At 47.5% G+C, this 25,349-nt stretch overlaps 1 protein-coding gene across 2 annotated transcripts in view; it reads left to right on the top strand.

Moving 5' to 3' along the window:
* The window catches only part of mrj (DnaJ heat shock protein family (Hsp40) member B6 mrj), a 177,936-nt gene that overhangs the window by 49,029 nt on the left and 103,558 nt on the right, over nt 1-25,349 (top strand). Inside the window, exon 2 of one of the 2 annotated variants that reach the window (XM_084593907.1) lies at nt 11,056-11,155. The gene's annotated coding sequence lies outside the window, so the exon portion shown is untranslated. The remainder of the gene's footprint in view (nt 1-11,055; nt 11,156-25,349) is intronic. The other variant, XM_084593906.1, reaches the window with a different exon arrangement.

Below are 25,349 nucleotides of genomic sequence, written 5' to 3' on the forward strand. Positions count from 1 at the left end.
CGCTGTGTCACGCCTGGGTTGCCTTCATTTCTCGCTCTCTGCGCCCTCAAATTCTGCAAGCCTTTCACGACGATCCCACCGCTGGCAATCTTTGATGCCGGAAAACCTACGACCGCATCAAGAGCCAGTTCTTCTGGTCTGGCCTCTCAACTACTGTATTAAAATATGTTGCGTCTTGCATCTCTTGCCAATGACGCAAGGGGTCTACGTCACCTCCGGCTGGTCTCTTGCAGCCCCTCCCGTGTCTCGACCATTTATCTGCACCTGAGGTCACGATGGGACCAAAATTTCGGGCACCGGCAATCTGCAAGCCACTGGGAGTTTTTTTTTAGGAGTTCGCCTCCCGTATGAGATTTCCAGAGTCGCCCTTGGGACGAGAAACACGAGCTTAGCCAAAGAATCCGGCTTGGTTAACGTTTAGAGTATATACAGACATAAATAATGCTTCTGGATCATTCCTTTGTATCGCTTGCTTATTTTTTCGGCACGTCTACAGAATTCGCATTCTCATTTTATTTGACTTCCCGTGCCAATTTAGGATGCACTGACGTTTAAGCATTATGATGCACGGCGCGCGTATACACCTCTCTCCCCCTTCCCCCTCCGACCGTCCGTCGTGACGATCATTCACGTGCTGTAGGCAATCCATAGAAATTATATGAATAGAACGGTAGAAGGGTGTGCAGCCTTTGCTGCATCTCAAATATTGTTGTCTTTTATGCCACTTTGATCCATTAATCTTACTATCTGATGAGAAAGAAACGTGGATTTCGCTCTACTTGCTACCACCCCGTGCATTTTGGCCCGAATTGGCTTGTTCAATCGTACGATTATGTCTGACCCACCGCCACAGTTTCCTAATCTTCTTAACAACAACGCGAACAAGGGCCGCACCAATGACGAAAGCAACTACCCACCGCCAAGCACGGCGCCGTTGTCTACAAAAGGAGGCCAGTCGGCGAATGAACGCGGCATTAATCGGCGATGCGGCCTTTCGGAAACTGCGGAGCAAATAAACGTGAATGTGCACCTGTGCGTGTCTCGCTTGGTCGGCGGGGGCTCCTTGAGAACGTGCGGAAGGCTAAGCTGATGGCGCGTTGATGCGTAATTATATCTACGAGGCGCGTGCGCGGGGCTTCGAGACTGGCGTCCGCTGCCGCACGGACGCGCGCGCCGCGCTTGGGCGGGATCCAGTTGTCAGGGGAGCGGAGCCGCTCGGTGGTTTTAAGGCGAAAGCCTTTAATGGCTCATACTGTCGGCGTTCGTTCGTCCGGTCACACTACAGCTGTCAATCAAATGACGTCATGATGATGTCATTAGAGAAAAGCCTCCATCCCTTGGATGCCCAGCCGAGCGCTTTAACCAACTGCGCCACGCCCGGGGTCGTGAAACGCACATCATAATTCTCCTTGCCTGCTGTGAGGATGATAGTGGCGATGACAGACGCTGAAATTGTGATAATGATAACGATGACATTAGCAGTGACAATGACGGTGCATTTAGTTGATAAGGATAATGAGAGCAAACGTGATGCACCGTGTGCACCAGCGCCGCTTATAGGCTTTCGCATTTCTTCAGTGTAGATTCCACAGTGCTCTCGGAATTTTTCTGCGCACCCCACTGACGATGAAATGTATTTTATTGCCCTTTGATATCCGCGTGCGTACCTTGATCGGCTGCGAGCGCGTGTGCTTATACATTTGCAGGCCTTTGCTGCTTTTCTTTACGGGTATATCGACTCAGTGCGAGTAACGCATGCGCAAAGTTTACATCGAGCCCTCCCTGCAGATTGTGGGTGCGTGTATATATTCCTATACAGCGGCAGAGGTCACGTTCGCCCGACGAGGCGTGAAGTATCGATTTTTATAATGGAGGACTGCGCTCATGTGGGACAAGGACCTTGAGGGAGGGAGAAGCATCTTGAACGCAGCTGGAGCTGCTTCCTTGAGAATCCGAAGCTGCGGAATATATATCATGAATGCGCAATGGCGCGTGTTTTTCGTGGAATGCCGAGGGAGCGAACTCCATTTCGAGAGTACGGGTGGCCGGAACTTAGATGCCAGATTGGTTGCAAGTTTGGGAAGAGATCCGACGTCGGAACATTTCTTTACGACGGAATCTGTGGCAGGCATGACATGATGCTGAGTACCCTCAAAAGCAATTTCTCACGCGTAATTTCAGGACCTAGTGTGGCGCTATACCTTAGTCGGTGTGGTCGAAACAGCGTCGTTTCCCTCCACTTAACGGCTCCCGGGTTAATTAGGTAGGTAAAACGTTTATTTGAGCCCGCAGTAAAACGCGCTCCGGACGGGGCCTATGTCGTCTTCTGGGCGCCAAAAAAGTATTTTTCAGCCACGAGGGCTCTAACTTGCCTGTGCGCTTCGCACATCTCATGATATATCCTATTGGCAATTTTCTCGAAATTCACGCCAAGCTGTTATAGCGCCACGAACTAATCTGAGGATCGGCAGTGTTTGCAATTTCTTGTTTGGCTCGCTCAGGCGCTGTTGTACCATAGTTCTGCTATGAAAAGTTTGACAGTGTTCCGTCGTCGTTACATACAGATTTAAGTACTTACTGCCACTGAAGGTAAAACTTAAAATATAAATTTTGCCACGCATTACATGCTTAGACCATCCCCACCAAAGTGTTATAATAACAGTGTTTTATAACATTTCACCGTTGCCTCACAATTCAAAGATGTCTCAGAATCGTAAGCTTGGCAGTCAGCGAATAGTCTGATAGTGACGAGTGCAATATCTACTGTGGCAACGATGACGTTAAAACCAATTGGGTAAGAGCAAAAGCACGACTGAGACACGGTAAGATAATGGTTAAAACCAAAACAAGGACTCTTCATTGAAGCACCCCCGAGCCGAAAGGTTTTATAATTCTAGACGAACAGTTATTGACGTGGGCAAACTGTTTCCTGTTAGAAAGGTAGGCTTCATTCCATTTCGCAGTATTTAGTGAAAGATCAATGTATTGAAGCTTTAAGGTTTGTTGTGGGAGACGAGACGCGGTGAAATACTTTGCTGAAATCAAATAATATAGCGACTATTCGCTAGTTCTTATCTAGAGAAGATGCCACTTCGTGACTGGCGGCTACCAGCTGAATAATAGATTAATACGATGTGTTTAGCTGATGTTATACTCTCCCATTCAGAGAAACAGAGCGATTAAATCGTACAAAAAAAGAAACTTGTTTTTGCGCTCAGGTTGATCACACATTGTAGTTCGGGAAAATCGAAATGTGACAGAAGATACTTGTCATGACTTCGGACTCAGATTGCCATATCCTGGACATCAAAAAAGAATCGTTCCCATTATTTACACTTCACATATCAGAATTGAGCATAGTGTTAACACTGAACTAATGTCGTGGATGCGATGTAGCTGAGAGCGACTCAAAGGTGCGTTCACAGAGTCAGGTATTGTGTTACGCGAATTTTGTCAATGCCACTGGTGTTAATTACCTCGCGGGTATGGACATGATGGCGAAGCAAGTGCCATCGACGTCCTCATCTTGTGGTTGTTTGAATTTTTAAGAGGTCATTAAATGCTTATGCACGTTCCAGGCGTATATTGGGAAACAGTCGTCTTCGAATGTTGACAATGAAAACAAAGTTAAAATAAAAATTAACTTGACTGCTTTCTCAGCTGAGCGTCTCGTCTCCACGAAATTTTTCGAGTTCATACGCTTGGCGACGTTCCCACACGTCTAGCGCTCGTGAAGAACAATCGATGATGCGTTTCCCGCACATGGACAATGGACAGAAGATGATCATAGAAAAGGGGGTCGTCGTCTCAGTGCGTGCATAGTAGCGCCGACGTGACGCCACTCGGTAAAGCCTCTCCCCTCTTCGCCCGCCTACTGGCAAGGGCTTCCCTGCGTGCAGCTCCTGGGGCACGCTTCGCCTTGACTCCAATAGGCGGGACACGCGAGGCGCACGCGCCGCCTTGTGCCCTTTCGCGATCCTTACGCGCGCGCGCCACGCAATGTACGTGGTGCTGCGAGGAGAGGTGATGGGCACACCAGGTTGCAACCGCCGTAAAACCCCTTTGAGAAACAAGACCTTCGCTACAGCGAAACTCGGCTATAACGAACTGCTAGACCCGCGAATATGTTTGCTTTATACATCGGCAGGCCTCGAGCAAGCGTGGTGTATAGTCACCAAGCCCTCCTTATTTATTTTGTCAATTTCTTCTTTTTGCTTTGTAGAAGTAATGAACTTTATAGGAAACGAAAGTCGGGTTTTCCCTGTCTTAACTGGAGTGGGCCCCGCCGGGGTGGCGCAGTGGTTACGGCGCTCGACTACTGTTCCCAAGGAAGCGGAATCGAATCCCGACCTCGGCGGCCGCTTTTCGATGGAGGTGAAAAGCAAGGCGCACGTATGTGATGCGATGTCAGTGCACGTTAAAAAATCCCAGGTGGTCGAAATTTCCGGAGTCCTCCACTACGGCGTCTCTCGTAGCCTGAGTTGCTTTGTGACGTTAAACCCCACAAACCAACCAACTGGAGGGGCCCTTAGTCCAGGGCGCATATGGCCTTTGCTACCGAGACGGCCTTATTAATCAGCTCTCGCTGGTCGTCTTGGCTGAGCAGCACAGCCTCCGAATGGGACTGAGAAACACTGTCAGCTTTTTTGCAAAAAAGGACCATCGTTATTGTATGGCGTGGAATAGCACTGGTTTAGTAGGGTAAGGTGCCTGTATACATGTTTGTTATTACCACCAGACGACATCATGCTATCTGCTTAGGGGAGAAAAGGGGGTAGTCCTATCCCCAATCGGTAGAACTACGTTAATTTCTGCTATTGGGTCAGCGGGCGACCGGTATCCGCCTCTGCCGCATTTAGGCTGCAGAGTGTGTATTTCATCATTATGCATGCGTCGTCAGTAGCCAGTGCACCCTGTCTGATACACACCCGAATCTGTAAGTCTGGCAAGCCGCTTGAAATCTATTAGCACTGTTATGATGTTTGGTTCACTGTGCATGGCGTCGAAAGCAGTGACAGCCTCTTCCACTACTGCTGAGCTGTATTTTTTTTTTATGAATGCTCTGACGACGGTATTCAACGCCTGATGACACTTACAGTGAACGCCCTGCGTTGCTCATATTCTGCCGCGCCCGTGTATACCTGACCGCAGGGTGATTGGCGAACATTGCGGCGTCGGCATTTGCCCTGGCCTTTCATCGTTCTCCATGGTGTTCTAGGGCAGAACGAGAGAAAGAAGATGGTCACACAATATTGAAGAGCACCGAACAAGGGTAGAGGGGCAGCCTCAGTTCGCAAGCCGAGCCAACGTTTTGACAAAAGGGGATTTGTCTTCATCATCGCTGGCTTAGTGTAAATATACTTTTTCTCCCGAGTAATAAAAGCCAGACTGGGGGCAGAAAGAAGCAGGGCAAAGAGTGAAAGGATATCTCCTTGGGTATGCATTTCTGAGCCTGAAAAACAAAAAAGAATATACATGTGCTGTAAATAAAATGAACAATTAACGCTGTATGAGACTATAGTTATGTCGCATAGGCAATGTATTTAAGGGACCGCTTCTTTCCATATATTTATTTCTGTTCGTTCCAATGTTCTAAATTTTTGGATTAGATATGCCGCCCTATATTTTCTGTCCCTGGAAGATATGAATTCTGACTGGAAAATAAATTTAATTTGATCAAACTTATGGCCATTCTGATTGAAATGCTGGGAAACTGCTTTCGGGAGCTTTTTGCCTGTGTTTTCCCGATGACCATTCAGCCTTATGTTCACTGATTGCCCTGTCTCTCCGGTGTATTGTTTATGACAGAAGGAGCATTATAGAAAGTAGATAACGTTTGACGATATTCAATTAAAACCTGGTTTTATATGCAGTACTTTTGACCGTGGCGTCTTTTTGTAAATAACTGCACGTCTTACATCTGGGTCGAGAGCAAGGATGGGGTTGTGATGGACGCTTGCTGTCTAGTTTACAACGCACTAGGATATCTCTGAGGTTTGTGTTACATTTTTGTGTTGCCCTTGATACCTCTGGGAATATTTTCTTCAGGCATTCGTTGCATGTTAGCATGGAGTGGAATTCCCGCAGAATATTATTTATGTATATGAAAAAGGATGGGGTATTTCGTTGCAAAAGAAGGCGGTGTGCAGTGTTGGCTTTTGGTCGTTTCGTGAGCACATCGGTGCGGTTTAAATTGGTTGCTTCCTCGAGGGCAACTTTGAATTAGTGTTGCTTTCAATGACTGTAGTTTGTTCAAGTAATCATTATCATCGCTACATATTCTTCTCAGCCGTGTCACCTAGCTGTCTTACAAATATTCCTTGCTTAGGATGTCTCGGATGGTGACTGGTGAATTCTATTAATGCTCATCCGTTTGTGTCGAGATAATTGGCTTTCAATTGCGAAGACTGTTCTGGATACATATTCTTTGCTATCGGGGCGTCATGTATTAGTTCACAGTTTATGGCGTGTAGTGATTGCGGCATAGAATTGTGCTTCGTGTGGTTTCATGCAGGGCAAGGGAGAAAACTGAGTACAATCGCTGTAGGCTGCCGACATGCTCGGCCTGCAATTATTGACTGAATTAATATCTGATACAGTCGCTGTCTGAGGTATAGTGGAATGATGTGTGAGGAATAGTCTATATATAAAGCGTTAATTTCGTGCGAGTCATGGTGGTTTAGGTATTTAAAGGGTGGTAAGGAGTACCTCCACCCTTAATTATTAATGCGGGTTAATAGGGTGAGACGCTTTAGGTCGGCGGAGCGGTTAAAGCCTTTTTTTTTCGTCCCACTAGTAACAGTATTTTAGAATATTTTATTAGTTCTGTCACGTATGCGCGATCACTGACGCGGGGCATACCCTATAGAAGTGTTCCGCACAAAGAAAATTTGCAAATGACTGTCTCTAAGCGTCATGCAAATACTGCATAAATGCATGTCCACGGATTGCACTTGCGAATGGTGACGAATTACACCGCACTTTTCTGCTCTTTTTACGACAGTGCGTGTACAGAAAAAATGTCGAAACTTTATTTTTATTCGCGCATTTCAAATTTTTTTTCTCGGCCTTTATTATCTCACTTGTAGTTGTGCAACACACACCCATGTCTAATCATGTATACACGCTTTTATTTTTATTGGCGTCCTCTTTTGTTATCTGCACTGGAGATACAAAAGTTGTGTCACCAAAGTCTTGCGCGTTGTCTAGTGTGCAAGCTCCACAATGGATTTCAAAAAGAGAGAGCCGCGCAGCGTCCATTCCTTGCGACGGCGGCGCCACGCTGCGGGCATACGTGAAACGGTGGGGTGCGGTCACCGAACGCTGCGCAGACAATGAGAAAATGAGGGAGGATCGGCCTCGGCCGGACAGGCCGACGACGACGCAGTCGCGGCGTACAGAAATGGTGAATGAATAATTACGCCTGTAAGGGAGACGACGTGACAGTCGATCGTGTACGTGTTCGCGAGCAAGCGACAGCTGGCTGCGCTGCACGGATATTTCATAGTGTGTCATTTTCATCCTCATTGGCGAGATTAAAAGAACTGCCGAATGTTCGCCGGCGCAACGCCCTCCCGATGCGGCTGCGAGAACCTTGGGGGTCAACGCGCAGGGGTGGAGCGCCGCGGATAGATAGAGAGCGGCGACCTTGCGCTTGTAAGTTGACTGACAGCCGCAGCGCTTATGGGTGCATTATGAAACGAGATGAACTGGAGGGAGAAGGGGGGGGGGGGGGGGGGGGGGGAGGCGGGAAGAAGGGTGAACGTTGATGGCTGTTCGATGTACCCTTGCAGGCTCCGCGTGCCGCAGTGAGGGTTCTGACCGCACAGCCGTTAATGTTTGTTTCAGCGCGTGACGACGTTGCATGAAATCCACCGCTCGCCTTAAAAGACACATACTATATCACTCCACCTGACCTCGTTCTCTCTGTCCGCACACCCTGGTAAAAAGAACCTTGATGCTGCTACTTTTATTCCTTTTCACTGGGCTTTTCAAATATCGACTTTGTTTTTGATTATCGAAGGTCCATACACAAAGCTCGAGGTCGTCCATACTTTTCGACAAGCTCTTATCAGATTTATTTTCCGACCGTGACTGTTTTCTTTTCTTATTCATTCTCTTAATCGATTAATGGGATGTCTATATGTGTGGTGCTTACAGGATTGTACGTCGTGTGGTAATAGAGGGAATCGTCTCTATTTCTGAACCCGAAGCTTTCAAATCTGCGTTTCATCACCTATGTTAAAAAATTCTCCTTGGTTTTAATTTTTGTATAAGACGAGAGTGAGAAGTTTGGGCTTAAACTGAACATTAAAAAGACAAAGATCATGGCGTCTTGCCCTATCAAATCCTGGAGCATCAAGGGGCAAGAAGTGGAAGCTGTGACAGATTTTCTCTTCTTGGGCTCCACGATATTACCCGGGAAGGAGACTGCAGCCATGAAATTAGGAGACGCCTGCTTCTGGGAAAGAGAGCAATGGTTAGCCTTGACCGCCTAGTAAAGAGCAGAGACATTAGTCTGCCAACCAAGATCCGTATAACTCGTGCTATGGTCTTTCCAGTTGTGATGTATGGATGCGAGAGTTGGACTGTGAAAAAGGCTGACCGCCGAAGAATTGACGCGTTTGAATTGTGGTGCTGGCGAAGACTCTTAACAGTTCCTTGGACTGCCAGAAGATCAAATCAGTCGATATTATCGACCATAAACCCTGACTGCTCATTGGAGGGTCAAATTCTAAAGTTAAAGCTCAGCTACTTTGGTCATCTGATGAGAAGAGAGGAGTCGCTGGAGAAAGATTTGATGTTGGGAAAGGTGGAGGGTCGCCGGAGAAGGGGTAGGCAGCGAACGCGATGGTTAGATGGCATCCTCGAGGCGCTGCAGATGAAGTTATGTGATGTTAGGAAGATAGTGAGAGACCGAAAAGCGTGGCGTGACATGGTCTATAGGGTCACGAAGAGTAGGACACGCCTGAACGACTGAACTGAACTGAACTGAGTTAAACCACTCCTATCTGTAACGCATCAACGGCCCTGATGGTAACCGAATAAATAAATAAATAAATAAATAAATAAATAAATAAATAAGTAAATAAATAAATAAATAAATAAATAAATAAATAAATAAATAAATAAATAAATAAATAAATAAATAAATAAATAAATAAATAAATAAATAAATAAATAAATAGAAGCGCTGCACGCATGGTACTATTTAATTTTACTTTAGCGTTTTAGTTAACGTCATGACTTTTTTTTTCGCATTGTTGGCATTTAGTTGTCTTGTCTCGCCATGTCCTGTTGTGAAAAAGCTGGAGACTAACGTTCTTTAATCCATTATACTAACAAATCAAGAGTAAGTTTGGCGTGGTATTTGGAGCATAAATAAAACGTTAGATTAGTAATACGCTTCGTCAACAAATAACGAACGAATGAAGAAGTACACGGGACCCACGAAGGGCAAGTTCTACGTGCAGGCTTGCATGCCACTATAGAGCGTGGAACCGAGACCACGTGTCGTCCAGTATGATATCGCGAATATCGTGGCGGATAATTTCGCGCTGTTTTTTTTTTTTTTTTTCGTGCAGTTTTCTCCGCGGATTTATAACATGTGTGTGCACGGTCTGTGCTGCTTATTTTGTTTTGAAAATCGCGCATGAGACCGCCTGTCTTCAATATCGCGTGGTGTGAGGTTGAGCGTGTGCGTTGTATTCCACATCATGATGCCACCTTCGCTGTATTCATTTTTCTGTCGTTTCCACTTCCCTCCCTCCCTAATGCGAACTAGCCGCTTTAAAAAAAAAAAAAAGTGTGTGCGTGTGGGGGGGGGGGGGGGGGGGGTCGCACTGGGATGCAATACATCGGCCGCGCCCGCAACCTGCAGCATGATCCACTTGCGCAGCTTTAGCGATAACGAAGTTCTTTTCTTTTCGGACTCCTGCCTTTCCCACGTCGCTGCTGTGAATCAGAATCTACGTTCCCGTCCTAACTGAGTAGCCTTCTACTACTCCCCAAATGTGTAGCCTTCTACTGCTCCCCAATGACGCTGATTGGTGAGTTAAGGAACTAAGCTTAGCTCCACAAGTCCTCCACTTTCCCATCAGGTCCAGTATTCCGGGACAATTTTAAATTTAAGACAACTGTGGTATATTACAAGGTACTGTTATGCACTGCAAGGTTTCAATGCGTGACAAACATTGGCTTTTGTGAACATGTTGTTATGAATGGTCGAATCTTCTGATTCGTAGCAAAATTTTACTTCTGAAGTTTGTCCTGCGCTTATAGCGGGTAATTAAGACTGCCATAGAAAACCAATAAGATGCATATTTAGATAATAGTGAAGCAACTGTAAGATATTGGAAGGATGTTTTTTATAAGCATATTGATAGAAACGGTGTAAGTTTCCGATGAATAGTATAATTCTGCTTCAAAGCTGGTCCTGGGCTCACAAGTATATATATACATATATTACAGGATAGCGCTTATATTCGCTTAAGTGCTTAATGGCGAAAGCCTTTCCTCCTTCTTCTCTTCTACCTCTTCTTTCTACATCTTCTCTTTACCTCTATTTTACGTGTTTGTGTACTTGTTATGATTTCATTTCTTTCTTTCTTTTCTTTGGATTCGTCGTCGGCAACATCGACTTCTGTGGAGTCCTCAGCTCGACATACGAGAATAAAGGCCTCATTACCCGAAAAGGGCAATACCGTCTACTGCGATGTCTCGCGGACACATCTCGCATAATCTCGTAAACGCATTTCGAGAAATCTCGCGAACAAATCTCGCGAACGCGAGATTTCCCCATGACCCTAGGAAGACTTCCGCCTTAAAATAAATTAAGTCAGACTTTCAACAAAAATCAGTGGAACGTGCTTTTGAAAACTAATAGCAAGCAACTATGCTGATTGTTATTGTGAAGTTATACAATATGTGAAAAAAAAATTAAGTTCCTAAACTCTTTCGCAGAAAATGTCCGAAGTATATAGCGATACGTGTATGGCTGATTTTAATTCCGTCTTTCTTTTTTTTTTTTTCTTTTTTTCTGCTTTTCGCCCTAAGGTTGCGTGCGGAGCGGCCGGCTGTCACTTTCGGGCAATCCGGGCGGCCACGTGCATCGACTGTGAAGACCTGTCCTGACTGCTCTGCTTCCGACACGTGAGTAAGTCCTCTGTGCAAGAATAAGGCAGCATCGAACTGTCGCAGTGTTGTACGGGTTACGCCGTCCTCCCGTTAAGTTTATGTTCTTTCAGCGGTGATAGTGTGAGCTCGACCGTCTTCCGCATTCTACGAAGAGCTACAGAGTGCCAGCGACGCGACACCGCTACGCTGCCAGAGGAGACCGTTCCGGTCTACGCGAACCAACTGCGGAACACGAGGAAAGTGCGCCGGGCGTTGAAAGCGAGCGCGCGATCTGGCTGCTGGCTCAAAGGCATACCCCTGTGCGTATATACGCCAGCCCTGCTTCCCGTCCAGGGTTTACTGCCAGAAACCTTTACCAAGTAGCAGCGCGAGTTCGTCAAGGCGCATCTTTAGTGCTGAGTTGACCGAGGAAGAAGAAATAAAAGATGCAGTGGTGGCACGGAAGCAGCGGAGCTTGCAGGAAGAAGAGGCGGCGCTGCGATACGGAGCTGCTACGCTCTATTCTCGGGGCCACACCGGCAGCGGCTAAAAATTTCCTCGAGAGAGATCACTTCGCGTTCGCGTCAGACACGCCGCCCGTCCTCGCCCGCCAAAGTGTGCGCAGTTTTGCCGGGCGACGCTTCCTATATAGCTGGAATAGCGTCTCTGGTCGCTCAGTGAGCTTGTTTTCAGGACCTTGTCAGCGTGAACATGCTTAGTCCAGACAAAGGTTGAGAGTGGCTTCAGCACACGAAGATTAAGTCATGCATCCTCCGCGAATGCGTATATGCTTTAGGAGGAAACGAAATATGCAGTGTTTGTCACACTCCCTGCGGACACCCTGCCCGGGCTGTGAGGCGAGAGGTGCAGGAGCCCGGGAGTGCTATGTAGGAGGCAAAGAACAGGGCCTTCTCGTGGTGAGCTGCCGAACGAAATAACCATTCAGTCACGTGGTGGGTTCTCCATGGTCATTATAAAACTGGATACATAGTTGTTTTGATTTTATTTCACTGTAGACGCAAATACATGTCAAAAAGCTCACTTTGTTTTGAAGGCTTCACAGGCATGCATCTTTCTGAGTAACATACGAGTGCCTTATGTTCTCGCTCAAACGAGGCTTACAGGCCTCCTATCATCTAAGCGAAACCGCCTTGCTTGTAAAAATAACATGCGGAGGAGGCAGGAGAAACCCTAGTTGTACGCTTCGTTAAACTTTTTCCATATTTTATCCACACTTTATCACATCCAATTCTCCCAGTGCACACTTCAATCACCACAGCATATCCACGTCCACTCCTCAACGGCAGTTACGACGAGCAGCTGCTGCTCTATAGCCTCTTCCGCCGTAAAGTGCTTTCTTTGTCTTCCCCGCCCGCGACTAGGGTCTGCAATGAAGCTGGAGTCTGCGAGCAGGCGAGCGTGGCGCCTCCGTTTACATTTCCTCCTCCTCTCCCCTCCTCCCCAGTGCCGCTGTTGGCCTCGATCTTCCTCAACGCCCTCCTGCGTCCTTACGCTAGGCAAGCATAATTACCGGACTCGTTCTCAGGAAATCAGCGTAGAGTAGTGCTGAAGCAGAGCGAAATGTTGGATATGTTGGCACTGGTTCATCTTGAAGGAAGGAAACCGCAAAAAGAGAAAAAGAAGACACGCTTAAAAACACATACGACAAGCGCGATCGTCGTGTGTGCCTTTAAATGTCTCCTCTTTTTCTTTTCTTTTTTTTTTTGCGTTATCCTTCCTTCAAATATAGGTTAGCGCTCTAGGCTGGGGCGAATCCTGGCGTGGACACGACTCTTATTTTTCCTATTCAAGCGGGAAACGCATGTGAGCGAAAAAGTGAGCGAAGCGACAAGGCGGCGCGGCGTAAGCGATCATGGTTCGCTCTGTCGCCTACTGGGGAAGACGCATGCACGCGACAGCGCGAACCGAGCGAAACGGCGACAACGCTCTGTGTAGGTTGTGTGGCTGGCATTTGGCTGGCATAGTGGCTTAGTACACCGCAAAACTATTGCCAAATCCAACAACAGTCATAACGATTGCAAGAATTAACGTTATTTTGCGACAACATGGCAAAGCAAAATGTATTCACAGCAAACCGTATCGAATGTGTGTGAACTTGCACTGTAATCGGCACGAATAGTCACGTGACCCCTTGTTTCTATTGTTGTTTCGGTTGCGATTAAACGTTCTTTGAATCCTTGGCTATCCACCATTGTTCGTACAAAGCGAAATGTTTACGCGGTAATGCACAATCACAATGCAACACAGCAAAATAAAGAAAGCATGCGAAATGAGCGGCTGTGACGTACGGTTACTTCCGGGCGAACGAGCGAAATTTTCTATTTCCGCAGATCCGAGCGACGAGCCAAGCGAGACATGCATTTCTGTTCGCGCGAAGGCTTCGCGCGACGCGTGCCGCCGTCGCGTTCGCGTTCGCGTGAGTTTTCGCGTGCATGCGATTCAGCCTTCACTTATTCCGCACCTCACGACGCGACCTTGAAAAACAGAAATCTCGCTTTAAAATGAGCACAAGTTTCGAGACAGAAGTTTTGTCTAAAAAAAAAATGAGAGTCTACTTTAAGTAGGATCCAATCACGAATTATCATGCGCCAGCGCGGCTATTCCCAGTTCCATGGTTTTTAGTTGGTTCGAAATATCTTACCTAGGCTGGCATATCGTATGATGCATTCTGGCCAAGTTGGCTGGAGTGACACAGCCTCATAACCTCTCTTTAACCAAGCTATATGAAAGTGTCCGCATGGCCTAAGAGTAGCGTGACTGAGTCGGAGATCCACTGTTCCCGGTGGGTTCGTTTCCCATCTCGAAAGTGCTGCCACGTCACACAACCCGTTGGCCAATCATTGCCCAACCATGATCCCTGCCGACTACCACCTGGCATGCTCGAGAGGAGAACCGGGACGGACACACAGATAGACACACGCACGGCGGCTTTTCGGCGAGCCTTAGCGCTAGCGCCGTATTCCAGCCTCACGTAAACGAGCTTCGCAATCTCTCAACGTAGCCAAGGGGCTGCCGCGGAAACACTGGGCACCCAATAAGACCTACCTATTGCATATTACCGCTTCATTGTACGCTCTTTCTTATATTATGGGTCGTATAGTGTATGGGGCCTGCGATATATACATATATATATATATATATATATATATATATATATATATATATATATATATATACATATATAACAATTTCGCAGGCCTCTTACACTATACAACCCATAATATAAGAAAGAGCGTACAACGAAGCGGTAATGTGCAAAGAGACTGGGTCCAGCACGCAACCTTTGGTAGCGCGTCCCCTAATAGGCGCATATATAGAGGGATGTCCAGAAAGTAATGACCCTCATTTCTTTATTCACACTGTTTATTCAAAATTTATGAAATTCACAAAGAATCCAACCGCATAATAGCCGAGTTCATATTATTCTTGTGTGGATCGGCACCACCATGTGACTGGGATGCATCTTTTCCCGCGGGCGCGAGGGAGGGCCTGCTCTCGTTCCATGATATAACTCGCCATTTTAGCCTGGAAAGGCGCATCTTCCCTCCACCGCACAATTCATTAAGCAAGGCCCAGGAGATAATCTGGCGCCAGCTACAAACCCGCTCCTTTCCCTGCCCCAAAGTTTATTCACATATATTCAAAGAGCAGGTTGACCCTGAATGCAAAGAGTGTGGCGTCGACGCTACTTTAGACCACATTACATGGGGGTGCGCGACCTATCCGCCACCCGCCGATTTGCTGCCAGCTCCATCTCTGGAGGAGTGGGAGGCCGTGCTGCGCTGCTCGGACCCGGCCATCCAGGCTCGGGTCACTGAGTGGGCCGAAGAGATCGCCGACAGGACGCAACTGGCGGCCATCTGGCGCGGCCAGCAAGCAAACTAAACCACTTAAAGCCGATGAAATAAATGTTTTCCCATCCATCCATCTGCCAATTAAACTCTCAGCAACGCACATGCCGCGTTCTTTCTGTTATCGGTGCGCGTTTCTCGAAATGTTCAAAATCCTCTAGACCGTCATCCGATTCTCTCGGAGGCTCCTCGAGCTATCTATATAGTTTTCTAATACGCACCCCCTTTACGGCATCGTCGCAGCCTATCGCCAGACCCGGCGTGCATCATTCGCCTTGAGGCCGCACTCAGAAAGTGTGTGTGTGTGTGTGTGTGTGTGTGTGTGTGTGTGTGTGTGTGTGTGTGTGTGTGTGTGTGTGTGTGTGTGTGTGTGTGTGTGTGTGTGTGTGTGTGTGTGTGTGTGCGCGTGCGCGTGCGCGTGCGGGCGGGCGGGCGGGCGTACGTGCGTGCTCACAGTGTAGCCGCAGCAATGTCGCTTTAGTTACTCCGCCCAGGTGTGGCTTGTGCGAGCTTTCCCTCCAACGTGCGTGCGTGCGTGCGTGGGAAGTGCCACCGGTCGGGAGAAGAGAAAAATGGGCGCGGTGCCCCGAGACGAGCCGGCCTTTGAGACTTTTGCTGATGCTTTGGAAGGCCTGATGGCGACCTCCGATGATGCATCCCCTCGAGGCAGGCCTGAATTAACGAAGGCCGAGACGAGGCACTACCAGAAAGCGGCGGATGCCAGATGCAGCCCCCAGCAGCGGAGCAACCCGTTCTTGGCCCCGAGGTTTGGGGATGGATGTTTGCAGTGTCTGTGCCAGCAGTTCTTTTCGCGTCACCACATGCATCAAAGTCCGAGGTGGCGATGTATAGATGAAGTTCCGCTGATATGCGCGCTCCCTAATTCGTTTCCACGCACGCAAGAAGCGTCCAACTAGCGCACCTACGAATTGAGCAGAGGCTACAGCCTTGGCTAAATGTTTTAGGGCCACGTAGAGTTGGCGTTTGGAGTATGTACTGACTGGCGTAAAGCACCATAAAGACGGAAACGTCTTCAAATGGAAGGACGAATCTCTATACGGAGATTTACAGAACTTGCGAAGTGCCAGAAATGCTGTATTATACTCGGCTGAAATGCAGGCCATGTTGCCCAAAGAGCTGTATCAAAGAGTTTTTTTCTGACCGCGAGTGTTATCACCAGAGCGGAATGAAACGCGAACGGCGCCAATTGAGCATAAAAGGGGCCAATTCACCTCTCACGTTCAGCTGTTGCATACAATGTGATTCATACTGTTGTGTAATTGAACCAGCGATTATAATTATGTACTCGTAAGGCGCTTTCAAATGAATGTCTGGATGCACACTAAAGAAATATGTCATATGCGTGTTCGCGTTTCAGTTCTCCCTGATGGTTTCTCGTGCGGCCACTGTGTTCGGTCAGCCATGTGTGCATTGGAGCGTGAAGGCCGTGAGACGTGGCCGTGCTTCGAATATAATGAAATCGGCTGACAATTAAATGAATTAGAGGGGATGAAGCTGATGCACACGGCTGCATAGATGTAGACTTGCTCGCTGACTAGCACGATAAAGGCCTCTTTTCCACCTGACTTAAAATGGGCGATGTCAAATCAACTCACAGGTCAGATGCGATTTTCTTTTTTCTTTTTTACCTGTCCATAAATAAGTTGAACCTATTCGTCAATCTGCTCGTGCTCGTACTATATTTCTGTATTTTTTTTTCTTTAGCGAGTGATGGCTTTGTCATATTCTGCTCGTATGCCGTGAGCGCACTTGACACAGCTTTCCATAGCATCCACCTGGTTGATACGAGAAGTTCAAATGTCATCCAAATTCTGCAGTCCGACGAATAAGGAGACTTTACTAACAAGGACTGCAGATAAGGCAGCAGTATGTATAACGCGCATACATAACGACGATTAAAATTAAAGACAAAAACTGGGCTCAACTACACATGCTACGCGCACGCATAGGAACAGAGCTTCGCAAATGCTGGCAAAATGTTGCCGCAAATTGTCGGCTGTTTGCTCTGAAGCCACTTTTAACATTTTAGAATAGGCTTAACTTCAAGTAATCACTTCTTGTAGAGCGAGAAAATAGCACAGACGGAGCGCGTTAACGGACTCCCGCGTGTACTCCCGGCGAGCACACCCAGCTCCAAAACCGTCCCCAGCGGTGCACCGGAGACCATGGCCGGCCCATTGACCGTGACGCGTTTGCACGCCGCCACGCTGGATTTGTTTTGTGTTGTGCCGCCGACGGCTTACGGCGCTGCGACGAATTTTCTTCCTCCTGCGTTCCGCACCAGTTGCCATCGCCGCGTACGTCATCGCTTTGTATAGAATCGGCTGCCTTCCTTTCCCGGCTCCTCCGCGATAAATTCGCTGCTCCCAGCCTCGAGCGCCCTATAGCTGTGACGGCTTGGTACTATTAATGACAGTCGCACTAGCAACCGTGCAATCGCACTCGGCGGAACCGAGCGCCATTCCCTCGGTCCGAGAAAAAGCGTCACGAATGTATACACGGGCTGCCCGCGCGACCCGCTTTTAAATCTACGCCGAGAGTTCCGCCCGGCGACCCTGTTTCACATGCCCACTGTGTACGCGCGCAGCGTGCGAAATAAAGTGTGGCGAGGGGCAGTTAGTGATGCATACACGTGCGGCGAGACATCGCCTGCACACAGAACACGTGTTGCCTCGATCGGTCGTTCACAAGCAGGAGTGATCGCTTTATTCACCGTAGTTTCGAGTTCGTGTAAGAATCATGTAGTTCACCCCCTTCGCTTTGATGCGACCAACCATGCATAATTTTTCGCGGTTATGGTGACGATGGTTATGGCGATGATCATGAACAGAAGATTAGAAATGAGTTGGTCGACAGTGCACACTACGACGCGCTTCATCTGCCGACTTCCTTGCGGAACCACACTGCGCAGTATGCTACACGCTTAATCACTAACCCCTTAATTTGCGCCTGTGTTTGCTACTGAAGAAAGTAAATGATAAGTGAACGATAAATGAATGACATCTGTGATGTGAATGATATTTGTATCGTAAATCATACAATTATCTGCTATTTATTTCACACATACACATATTCTTTCGGTTAGAAGCTACCATATTATGTGATAGACCACCCGACATAGGTAGATTTAAACCCCGTTTCATCTACGCCGTACGAACGTCCCTGCAAGGTCTGGCGGTGCCGTGTCTTGCTCGGAATCTAATGGTGTCGGAGGGTTCAATTTCTCCCCCCCCCCCCCTTTCCATTTCCTTGTCGAATCATTTTTAAAAAGTGACACCGGTGCACTTTATTTGTGATCACGCCGGCGACAAGGAGGCCATTGTACACACAGACGCCTGAGAAGCTTATAAATAAGCACCTGTAGTCAAAGCAAGGACGCCCGTGTTCTGTATACGATATGTCAGTGAACTTTAATAAACCTCAAATTATCAAAATTTATCCGGAAACTTAATTCCTCTACGGGGCTCTCACATAGACCCACGGACAGACTATAGAGAGCTTTAATCCGCACACATATAGCACGTCAGACTACTTGCAGGCCTAAAAACAGAGGAAGCTTGCTGAGCACATTTGCTTGCAGTATAGCACCCCTTGTAGCCGGGCTTTAATATCAATTTTACCGCCTTATTCTTTCGTGCCGCATAGTTAATTTACCATTTTTGTCTTTTCGGCGGCTGGTCGCTGAGTTTGTGTTCCCTGACTGGTATAAGCGGAGGAAGACGAAGTGATCGACCAGCAACTGCCTCGGCGCAGATCTTGACTACAGCGATTTATTTCAGGTGTTCTCTACCATTTATTTGGATGACCTTCCCTGAAGACATTTCGTGGTTCTCTTTGTCGTTGTTTTCTCTGGTCGGTGTTTTAATTTTGTCATTTCTCTTCGTCTGTATGGTATCGACGTTCGTCAGCGGAACATAAGTCGCAGAAACTTCATGAATCGCAGTAGCTAGCCGATCGACTCTTAACTAGCTGTATGTCGCTGTTCGGTCATAGTCAGTAAGCAACGCCAGCAGTACGTAAAGCAACAACCCGAGCAGCGAGTCGATTGTTCTACATTTCAGTGCCCATCTCTGCTGCCTTCGATTACCGAAATTAGGAGTTCTGTTCGAACTTTTTGCCGCGCGTATTCATCAACGACGCGGCACTTGCTGGTCGCAGGTTTGTCCCGTCTTGACCAGCACCACGTGCGCTTGGAGTAGCCGTTCCGGATCCCCTCTCCTATTCGCACGGCCTCAGTGAGAACTTGGCCTTGCGCGCTTAACTCTTTCGCGTCCCACATAGATTAGACGCGCCAGTGACGCTGAGGTAGAGTGTGAGCCTATTAGTACGCGCACTGTGGCAGTCAAGTCTGCGGTTCAACTAGTGCGGGGGACCGCTAGGTTGGGACCTGTGTGCGTTCCGCACAACGAGGCTGTAGCTGGGAACGCGATAACCGGCTCGCGGTCACGCCTCGTCAGTTCTCGTCGCCCTCACTATGCAGCGTGCGCTCTATTACTACGGAGGTCTTATCCCACTTTCTTTGCCTCCGGTCTCGCGGTGATAGCTCGAGTCGGATGGTCCTGACGATCTCCTCTCACTTCTTTAAAAAAAAAAATGGAAAAGGAGAGATAAATAAATTAACGAAGGAGATAGGAGTGTGAATGCGATATCATTTTTATTTTTTACCCTTGTCCATCGATTGCAGTCCCAGTTTTGTGATAAGTCTACGGAGATCGCCCTGAGATAGGTGAAACAGCACAGCCGCTTGCAAAGTCCTGACATGCATATATTGGAGTTCTTTTCTTCATTATTAAGGCATTCATAATAGAAAAGGTAATAGAAAAGACACTGGTTCGACCCACAGCCGTAGGCTTCAACGTTGCTGCATTCGAGTACCCCCCCCCCCCCCCCCCGCCCCCTTCAAAAATAAAAAAGGAAAGAAACCTAGGTCGGCGAACGGGGAGCAGAAAAAGGAAGGTGTACTTAGTCCCCACAAAAAAAAAAAGAAAAAAAAAGAAAAGAAAAAAGAAACGTCATGTACCGATGCATTGGTGTAGCTTCTATCGGGAAGAAAACGATGATTTTCAAATTCTGCCTCGTCTATAACTAAAGCGGCACATATGAGTATGAATGACCCACCTTATTCGCCAACATCCACACGGAGAGAAGAGGGAACACAAAACTACGCGAGTTTAACGCTCAGGGCCGACTATCAGACTGCGCAATGCAACTTCATTTAATCGTGCGTCGGGTTTCTAGGTGTGCACGCACTGTAAAACACTCGCAGCCGTAACCTGTCGGCGAACGAGGCTGAGCGCTGTTCTTTTCCGTGTCCTTGGCCCGCGAGAACGTGCATTTCGCCGTTGGCTTGCATGGGTGGCTTCCGACGGGCACACTTGCTCCCTGAGCTCGAAACGTTTCCGCACTCTGGTGCGAAGGCTGTGACCCGTGACGCGTGCCGCCGATCATCTCCGAAGGCGAACAAAAAGGAAAACAAGAAGCAAATGAAAATTCGGGTGGGAAGCTAGTAAGCGCAATGCCGACGAGGCGGAGGAAGGAGCGCGTATGCTTCATCCGACTTCAACTCGGACACAAAGGAGACGGTGTCGGACGTTGCCGCTTCGCATACACTTTTCCTCGGCGCTCTTCGTGACGCGTCCCCGGCTCTTACCGCCCTGCGGAGCGGCGACAGCATAATTCTGTTCAACGCGCGCCTAGGAGAGCGAGCGGCGGGAGAAATAGAACCAAAGAGAGATGGAGAAAGAAGGCAAGAAACGCCGAGATTAAAGGCGAAATGGGATCCTCGTCTGTTCTTTTGTTCGCTGGTCGACGCAAAGAGCGCTCGCGTATGCGAGTTTCTTGTGTGTGCCGCGCGGGTCACTCTGACTATGCAGTTCTCATCTATGTGCCTGAGAGGTAAGAGCACGGTCGTATAACAATACAGCCGCGGCCCGTGCGACGACATAGTGCCATTGTGTGGCCGAGCTGGCGAGGACGTTGTAATGCGCGTCCCCGTGCGCTGATCGTTGACCTTGTTCCGGGCTTTATGGGTGAGCGCTTAGCGTCGCTACAGCCACTGTATACCGTCGCAGCTTGAGAGGAGCTTCGGTCTCCTATTCTGTCTGCTTACTGCTTTTCTGTCGGTGTCATGCGCGTCGCCTTCTAGAGCTTTGCAGGATGGGGCCCGCCAGTCACGTCCATACTTTAACGCGATGGCGTTAGAGCGGACGCATGGCGCAAACCCCGGATTTGACGAAAGAGTCATAACGGCAGATCCATGTGACCTCGCGCGGGTAATTCAAAACACTCCGCAGCGATTACAAAGTAGAACGACAACATCGCTAAGCAATTTCTTATTTTTCTACAAGATCGTGAAGTCACAGGCAATCTAAATTGAATAAAATATCTTAGGCGTTGCATTCATAGCGCCGTAATATGATTCAATCGTCATTACGTAAGTAATGGCGCTGAAAAGTAAATTTGGGCGAGATAGGAGTCGAATCCGGGGCCCTTGGGTCGCTGAAGTCAGCAACGATACCCATAGGCCATCGAGATACATCAATTGGCCTTGGTTAATTGTAAGCCTTGCTAGACTCGTGGTAAGTAAACAAAAAATATGATCGATAACGTCCGCGTGCGCAATGTGATATGCAAAGAGGACACCGGTCCCTTAAAGGCAGAGCTTCAGTGTACTCCGAAATTTAGTTTTTATAACGATAGCATTAGGGGCAGCGTAAGTGTGAAAACTGTCCGGTGGCAGGCGCATGTCTCACCTGCCAACCTCGGCAGGCGGCTTATTAGCGCCATCTGCCATGTTTTTCAAGTGGCAGATGCAGAGAGGAAATCCCTTTTCTTCATTTTGTAAGCGGGGGACCAAGAATCTGGGCTCAGAATTACTCAACAAAAATGAATAAGCTTGAGAAACGATTACGAATAGAAATTAAATAATAGAATCAAAATCGAAATAGAATCAGAACTTAAATGGATTGAGTAATGAAATACAGTGTAATCAGAATTACAAATAGGTAGGCGACCGACAAAAAAAGTGCTGTCGCATTTCCTCCGCATCAACTCGATTATTCACCCCCGTGTTTTTATTGTTTTTGTTTTCTTTCGACTACTGAAACAGTACGTTGATCATGCTATTAACTTTTGTTTTTCTTCACTGTTTTCGTATGTTTTGCCTTTTCTGCTTTCTGTAATGATCATTTCCGGTCTGTATCTGAGGATTAATGACCCTAAGCTGCAGATAGGCTACGGAGGATGGAGTATATAGTTGAGGCCACCGGATATATTTAGACTACCTGGGGCACTCTGATTGAAATGCACTGAAATCATCTTTACACACGAGCACGTTTTATTTTTCGCCCCTGGCAACTCGACCGTAAGAGCATTGTGGACAAATTCTCAGTGCTATAAAATAAATGCGAGCAAGTACTACTGCATTAAGGTCACAATACCGACGGCAAAGACTGTATCTTTCATAAAACCAGACGCGGAGAAAAGAGGAGGACTGCTTGGCCGCATATATGTGTGCCGACATCTCAGTGCACTACGCTGTGTGATCGGTCCCACGAACCAAGTGAAGTGAAACGGAATAAAGCTGATTCTGTCCGATGTAGTTGCGATCTCATCCTCACTTCCCTCGAAAAAAGTAAGCGGAGTAAATGACTAACGGGCAGTTATTGATTGACAGGTGGTCGATCGACAGAACGCGCACCTCCCCTGTCGCCAGACACTGTCGTACGCGTCAAAACGACGTGGTTCAGAATCCTATTTCTTGTGGATAAGTTGCTTACACGAGCGTATTATGGCAATCGAGAGCGCACTCCGGCGGACGCATGATGAATCCTTCCCTCCAGGGATCTTCCATGCACTTGACCTTCGCCTCTTCGTGGCCTCTTTGTGGCCCGGTATATCGGTTTTGGCCAGTGGCTTTTATTTGGCCTCTAGGTTCCTTTCAGCACCACTGTCTCTCAGATGTGTAGGTCCTTGTAAATATTGTCGCCCACTCACTTGCATCAGCTTGGCTATATCTTTCCCGTTATCTGGCCTAAGTGACAGGAGCCCATCGTTTCCATTATATAATTTCCAAACAGCCAAGTGTTTTCGTGCAGAAGCCCAAAGCTGGGAAGATGCGTTACAGTCGAGTACATGCGTGCTGCCCTAAATGAAGGCGTTCTTCGTTTCGTTCCGTGCGCGCGCGCTCGTGGAAGGGAAGGAAAACACTGTTACGTTACACACTTGTACGACAACTACGCCCTATTTACGACACTACTTTCGTGACAAGTATAAATATGCGCCGAGGCTTTCACGTGGCGAGACGTGCGCAGGGTATGCGCACATATGGGCCCATCACGTGCTTCGCCGCGTAGGGGCAGAGCATCATTTCTCTGGCTATCGTGTCGAATTCCACGTTCTATATGTTGGCTCTTTCCAGTTAGGCGGCATTAACGCCCCTTTCACGAACGTTCCCATCGCTTGTTTTTCGCGATATCACTTTCGCGCAACAGTTGTGCCTCTTTCCCGTGCTTCTTTCTTTCTCCTCACCCCCTTCTCATTCCCCACCCCCTCCTCCTGCCGGCTGATAAACAAATTCCAGCCATCTCTGTGCTGGGTTGTTGCGATGCCGCCGGTATTGTTCATTTCCTCTTTTCATTTTTTTTTTTCATGCTAATCAACAAATAGTAGAGGCTAAAATGCGGTTAAAGCGAGTTCGATGAGTGATACCATTGTTTAGCTTGGTTTTGCCAATATCACGTGTCCATCTGACGTCTTCGCGCGTTTATCACATATTCTTTTATGTTACTGGGAATCAATCAGCTTTCAAGGTCAAGGTCAAATATCATTAGTTTGGTTTGGTTTAACGTCTCAAAGTGACTGAGGCTATGAGATTGGTTTGTTTGTTTTTTTGTTTTGTTTTTGTTTTTTCTTGGGGGTAAAGGGGGGGGGGGGGGGGTACCGTCCCAAAGCGACTCAGGCTATGAGCAGGGGCGGAATAACAGGTACGGGGGCCCGGTTCAAAAAAGGTAAAATGGCCCCTGGCTATGAGAGACGCCGTAGTGGAGGGCTCCGGAAATTTAGACCATCTGGGGTTCTTTAACTTGCACTGACATCGCACATCACGCGGGCGTCCTGCTTTTCGTCTCCATCGAAAAGCGGCCACCGCGGCCGGGATTCGATCCCGCATCCTTGGGAACAGTAGTTGAGCGCCCTAACCACGGCGGGGCCGAAAGGGAAGGATAGTATGATAAATTCTATGCTATTGGTATGACATATAGTATGGTATAATAAGTGAATTTTTGGATAAATTAAGGAAAGAGTTCTTGAAAGTGACTTTTTTCACATATTGTATAACTTCTCAATAATCATCAATATATCCTTAGCTCCCTCTGCGGCAGACTTGTCGTTTCTTGCTATTTATTTTCAAAAACGCTACGCATCGGAAGACAATTTTGCTATGCATAGGAAGCTTATATCCCGCCTATCAATAAGTTCATAAAAAGTAGAGTACGTCCCAATTCAACCATGCGTTTCTTCGGCCTTTTTTTTTCTTCTTTTCTATTTCTTTCTTTCTTTCTTTCTTTCTTTCTTTCTTTCTTTCTTTCTTTCTTTCTTTCTTTCTTTCTTTCTTTCTTTCTTTCTTTCCTTCTTTCTTTCTTTCTTTCTTTCTTTCTTTCTTTCTTTCTTTCTTTCTTTCTTTCTTTCTTTCTTTCTATAGCTTTCTATTCATTTGGAGCAGTGTATGCGGCAAGGCTGTTGCGAATATTACCTTACCCTTGTCATAAATACAGGGTCCAGCCGACTTGGAATGAGTCGTTTCAGCTCGCTGCTTTAGAAGTATGTAGATGCCATCTCTTTTTCTCCAGGCTGCTCCGGTCGCGTATCAACTAAACTGAACCTATATATACTCGACGGGTGCCTTAAATGTAATCCCCCCTTTTTGCTCGAACACCATTCGTTCAATATTTGTGAAAGTAGCAATTACTACATCTGCATATCTATTGGAACTAATCAGCGTAACGTCGTTCAAAACAAGTGGTTTTGCGGACCCGGTGAGCAAGGGCATGCGTGCCTGCTTCGCCTGCTGCAGCTTGAAAGCAAGATAAGTGATCGCCAGGAAATTCCCTATATCTTCCTTACAGTCCCGATTCTCATCCTTTCGCCTCGTGCATCCGGATTTAAGAACGACGAGAATTAATTTGCGCCGTGAGGACATTCAAACGAACGTGCCTCGCTGCCGTATAGGGAGCATGTCAGAGGTTCGCTTCCACCGCTAGACCACCCATATTTTCATTTAAGCATCCTCACTTCGTGTAACGTTATGATTACGTCACGACGCCTCTCGACCAACCAAGATTT

Source organism: Amblyomma maculatum, chromosome 2 (genome assembly GCF_055883805.1).
Source record: "Amblyomma maculatum isolate TAMU_Amacu chromosome 2, ASM5588380v1, whole genome shotgun sequence".
Lineage (NCBI taxonomy): Eukaryota > Metazoa > Arthropoda > Arachnida > Ixodida > Ixodidae > Amblyomma > Amblyomma maculatum.